Source organism: Prosopis cineraria, unplaced genomic scaffold, assembly GCF_029017545.1.
Source record: "Prosopis cineraria cultivar Desert tree isolate PC_DT_omini unplaced genomic scaffold, ASM2901754v1 PC13, whole genome shotgun sequence".
In the NCBI taxonomy this organism is placed as follows: domain Eukaryota; kingdom Viridiplantae; phylum Streptophyta; class Magnoliopsida; order Fabales; family Fabaceae; genus Prosopis; species Prosopis cineraria.
The window spans coordinates 32,205,514-32,211,635 of record NW_026555344.1 but is presented as its reverse complement, the minus strand read 5'-3'; the positions used below and the strand labels follow the sequence as shown (position 1 = coordinate 32,211,635).

The 6,122-nt window shown below is 31.6% G+C and overlaps 1 pseudogene; it reads right to left on the bottom strand.

Moving 5' to 3' along the window:
• Positions 1 to 1,137: 1,137 nt before the first annotated feature.
• On the bottom strand, positions 1,138 to 3,889 carry LOC129291228 (60S ribosomal protein L5-like; annotated as a pseudogene).
• Positions 3,890 to 6,122: the final 2,233 nt, after the last annotated feature.

Sequence of the window (6,122 nt, the reverse complement as noted above, 5' to 3'; positions counted from 1 at the left end):
GATATTTAAGACAAGCTATATTTTTTAAATCTCAATGATTCTTAATTGGAATTTAAATTTTTATGATCCTAATTGAAATTAATATCTTTAAGAGAGGCTTAAGGATCATTTTTTCTTTCTTTTTTATGAAGATCAACGGAGAAGGCTTTAGGAAAAGTATTTGAATTTAAAAAAATGAGAATAAAATTTATCTGAAATATGGAAAGGAGAAGGGGACCTCTAAAAAGGCCATAATTATATGGAAAGGGCGAAGAGGTTTTTCTATTATAAGAAATTTATTTAAATATCAAATACCTAGTTAAAAAAATGATTCAAATTTGCTTTAAATATTTACAATTTTTTCTTATATTTACAATAATGTACAACAACAAAAAAATTTAACATGGACTATGATTTACGTTATATGTTACGAAAAAAATTACTTATAATTATTTAAATTAAAATCATAAAAATAAATAATTTTCAAATTTTGTTTAAATATTCACAATTTTTTTTATTTCAACAATGTAACAACAATAAAAAAAAAATTTAACAAAGGAATTATGATTTGCTATTATATTACAAAAAAAATTATAAATATTTAAATAAAATTTAAATTATTTATTTTTAATAAAAATAATTAAATAATTTAAATAAATTTATTAATAAAAAATTTTAAGAACTAATGAAGAATTATAACATTTTAAAAAACTAATTATTATTATATATTTTAAATAAATTTTATTACAATTTTTTTTTAATTCATCTATAAAATTTAATTTAATATTTTACGTATAAAATTAAACTAAAATAAATTTTAAAATACCAATAACATTACAAAAAATATATTACAAATGATATATAAAAATATAAATATTTTGATTTAATTAAAAACAAATACCAAACTAAGATAAAGTTCACATTATAAGATACATTACAACTTACAACCCATTGAAAATAACTAAAATTTAGCCCCGCATTAGCATATTTTAATTAAGCTAACAATATTTATAACAAATTTTAGTACAAGAAATGACATAAAAATACATATCTTCACTTAAAAACAAAAACCAAAACTTCCTAAGACCCAGGAAATAGGTTTTTTCCATTATTATATCATGGAAATAAGTAAATTTTAGCACCAGATACCCTCCAGAATAATTTAAAGCTTAAAACCGTTAAGGTAAGGCAATCATCTTGCAATAATCTTGTGTAGTATGCATAACTCAAGACAGGGCGCAAGGACCAGGCTCAGTCGAAAGTATCCAAAATTGTCACCTAGAAAATAAATAACAGCACAATCAAACAAAACTTTCCGGAAAATAAATCTGAAACTGCATATATTGCGTTCTGGATGCGAAGAGCTGTGTCTACAAAGCAATTTCACTCGTCATCTTCCTCATCATCATCTTCGTCAGCACCAGCAGCTGAGTTGAGAGCTTGCAACCGAGAAATCAACTTAGCCTTCCTCTCTTCATAGGTCAGCTTCTTCAAGTTGAACCTGAAAAGACCAAAAAAAGGAGATATTTAGGAACGCCTTGGCACTGAATCACTAGACTAAATCATACAAAATCATGTTTACTGATGAATAAGATTCAGTAACAGCCGCATAGAAAAGTTAATAAACAAGACTTATGATCAGTTGGACAGATAAATTACCAGTTATTCTAGATGAAATATGTGAATTTATGATTTTTATTCTTTTACCTCTTGTGTTCCTTAGGTGGTTCCTTCTCGGATTTCTTCACTGTAGGATCTGCACGAATGGCAGCATGGACCTTCTTGTACATCTCCTCAAGACCATCAGGCTCTAATCCTCGCTTGATGTATTCACTGAAATGTAACTGGTATTTCTCGGGCTCATCTTCCATCAAAGTCTGCAAAAATAGTGCATGCAATGTCGTGCTATGATCTTAAAACAAGTCCACTGTAGGGATATCAAGTCTTTGCACTTGCCTTCATATAAGCAGCGACATGGCCACCAAAGATATATCTACGGTGAAGATCAGCATCAAGCTCCTTCTTATCCTTGTTAAAACCAGCAAATCTTTATCACTGTGAGGGATATCCAGACCACCATCCAGCGCTCCCTACAATCAAATTTATTTTAATCAACTCCATTTCACCTAATAAACATAATCCTAACTGGGGAAAAGGGAAAAAGTAATATCAAAAAACTAGACACCATAGCAAGAATTAACTCGGGGAATATGAAGTGGCACCTAATCCTAGAAATGTTAATTTAGTACCTTAAGGGCACCGAATACCCGATTGCCAGTGGTAGTCTTTATAAGACCAACATCAAGGAGAGCACGGAAGGGCCTCCTAGTATCAGCAGGTTCTACTGAATAGTCCTCCCCAGTTGCCTGATAATAATAACAACCAATCAACATATATACATGTGTATAAATATAAAGAGTATTTCCAAATTAAATCCATCAACGAATACCTCAACATTGCCCTCATACTCCTGTTCCATCTCAAGCATTTTAAGGACACGACGGGCCAAAAGGAGTCCAGTGCAGTATGCTGTTCAAATTTAAAAAAAAATAATTAAAAGGGCAACACAATGACAGTGGTAAAGAAGAGTTGCTTCTATAGTTAGAACCTGCAGCATAGTTTGTGAGGCCTACTTCAAGGCCATAGCGTGGCAGCTCATGTGCATAAGCTGCAGCAAGAACAATATCACCAGCAATGCTAGCAGATGTTATCTGAGCAATGATATCCTTGTTTGTCTGTTACAGGATTAAGGTTCACTGGAGAATATAAATAAATAACATGTATTGTTGCTTGATAACGTCCAACCAACATGGCAGCTAGTACGTAATGATTCATATAAATTTAAGCACATGAAACTGTAAAACAACGTCCTCTGCGAGGATGGCATAAATAATTTAAAACCACTCACTAATCCATTGATAAGTCACTTATCAACATCATAGACTACTCAGAAGGATACAAATCGAACCACAAAACGGTACTTTGGTGTGTTGTACTTGTTCTTATCCTGGTTAATCAACCGAATCCTGGCTCGGTAATCTGTTTTACCCTCTGCATATTGTTCAGCGGGAGAAAAAAAAGTCAAAACGCAGAAAGAACATTAACATCATTGAGAAAATGTAAGCTGAAACTTGATATATTGCAACATTACCTCTTCTTCTCTTGAACTTAACTTGATACCTCTTGAAGTAGGCCTTTGTTTTCTGAGACTTGACGTAAGCCTTTGATATCAAAGAAATTTAAATTAGAATGCGTATTCACACAAGACAGCCAAAAGAGAAGGCATATAAAAAACAATACAGATGTTAAACAGTTTACAGCTCTTCCATTGGGATCTACCAGAGACCAAAAATACCGGACCAAGAAATGTGAATATCAAACAATAAGTTCTAACAAGAAAGGCTGATAAAGAAAAGCAAAAGTCCCGAAAAGTCAATATAAACTTATGACTCAAGAATGAATTAGGGGGGAAAACACAAACACAGAGCATTCAGTTAAATTATAGCAACAATAACCTAAGACCCATTCAAAAATCCATTCTTGCCCTTCCCTTTGCTAAAGTTTTTTTGCTGGGCAAAAACAACTTCACGAGAAACCCTATAAAACTAACAAGAACAGAATCAAAAGTAAAAACCTGGCCCCACTATTAACTTCCGAAACAAACTAGAGATTTCTTTCAAATGAAACCCACACTAACTCACATTCTCAAAAGTATCGAACCTCAAACAAAACCAGACAACCAAGCAAATTCAAGCTTCAGCAGAAACGGAAAAGGCTTTCAATCGATGTACATACCATTGAGGCGCGATCTGCTCCCACAGTAGATAGGAGTGACGAACACAGCGGCAGCCAACTAGGTTAATATTCAAGCTGGAATTAGGTTTTAAAGGAAACGTAAGATTGATAGACGGCTCAGATTTGTTGCTAGCGCGGGCGCAAGGGTTTTGGGGGATGTGGGTTTTATTGGGATGGTTTTTCGGGTTAACAAATCGTCTTGCTAACCCGGAACCGGATCCAAGCATAGTCTCACGGCCCTTTTTATTTTTATATAAATTTAAATTAAATTTAAATTCATGAAATAAACAATAAATGTTTATACAAGATTAAACAAATACATGTAAAAAAAATAAAATAAACCATATATATTATTTTATTATAGTATTATTTTTTATTTGATTGTTCAATATCTGTATTATTGAACCAAATTCAAACATTATTATTAGCCTATTTTAGGGGTAACTCTTTTCCATATACAAGGTTTAAACAATCACATTTTAAAATAACTTGCTCAGGACAACTGGAAACTCATTGTTGCTGACTCCCAACAATAAGCTTTATATTTTTAGAAAATAACCTCAACCTAGCAAAACACACCTCCTCTTGCTCACTGCCTTTGGTCTCATGTCCTGGAAACTCTGAAATACTAGGAATATACTCTACGGTTGCACAAATACTAGTGGATAACTCCAAGGTTTGGTATGGATAACTCCAGGTTTGGGCTGGATACATGGGTGGACATGTCAATATGAGGTCTAGTCCAACTCATTAACAACATGGCACAAGACCAGATCGGGTTTAGTTTATCAGTTTGGAGGCCGGGCTACCGTGCTTGAATATTCAATGGACTTTTAGAGAATTAGGGACGGAAAGAAAAGATCAGTCGCGAGAAAAGAAAAATTGGGTGAGAATGATATTGAAAGCAACAAATTAACACTACCCCATTTTTTCTTCTTCAAATATGATATACAATATTAAAGGGGAAATAGTTGGTGACGAAACAAGTTAGGATCTAGCAAGTTGACATCTAGAAAGGGGACAGCCACAAAGCTCAAAACTTCCACCTTTGTTGCCAACAGAGACATAGAATTTCGATCCTCACCAATGACAAAGCATGGAGATGAAGGAGAAGAGGAAACCGTCAATAAAGAATCAAAAGATCTCTCATATCCAGACAATGAGTAAGGAATAAGTATGAAAATTTGTTGGGGGAGCATGTTGTGACAGAGACAAGATGAGGAGCAAAACCAATTCTATATGAAAAATGATGATGATTGCAGATGAGAAACGAGCGAGCATCTGATCCTGTAAAATTTGGGGATTTTGCTTTAGGAAATAAAAAAGGAGATTCTAGAGATGTTCATGTTTTTGTTTTTTGGCCAACCTAGATATGTTTATTACACACACATTAACCAGGTTGGACTGGATTGATTAGTCAAAAGGGCCAGTTCTATGCCCAGTCTAACTTGAGTGTCCAATCTAATCTTGTCCATCATGAACTTGATCTCATTTGTTTTTGGATTATAGTTTATTTTTATTCCTAAACTTTTTCAATGATCATTAGGCACCATATACTGATAAGTAAGGCAATTGCCCCTAATCTATTTTTCAATGAGCAAAAAACTTATTCTATAGTCATCATTAACTTTGTCATTTCCTACTTTCAAGCATGTGCGTAAGGCTCATGTGCAGTGACAGGTAAAACTTTAACCATATAATTTTAGTATTAATTTATTCTTGAACTCTTTTTCTAAAAGTGTTAAACACTGAAGTCTTATTAAAATAAAATTTAATAAATATTATTAAAATATTACTTCCTTTGTTAAAAAAAATGTAAGGCATTTTTAAGGAGTTAGATATTAAAAAAAATATAAAATTTTTAATGTTTCAAGGTGTAATAAATGTGATTTTTTTTCAGAAAGTACCAATAAATAAATCACTTTATATTTACTTTAAAATAAAATATCCTATTAAATAAAAATAAATATGAAAATATGGTACTAGTTTAGAGATAATTAATCACTTTATTGAGGTGAAATTTAGTTAAAGATGCATTACATTTTTTAATGAGAGGAGTAAATGTTTTAAAATTTTAAAATTTAAATTTTATTATTTATAAATATCTATCCAAACTTTATAGATTATTTTTTAAATATTAATAGCTCAATATAGTTTTATATAAATTTATAGATGATTTATAAATTATATATGAAGATTTGTAAATAATAATAATATCTACGAAGCCAACAAATGAAAATGACTAAATTCTTATAATTCTCACAACTAAAAAAAGCTAATATATAGCACATTCTATATAGAGTATTTCAAGAATCATTATATAGAGGAGGTAGGATTGGGTTCCAGAA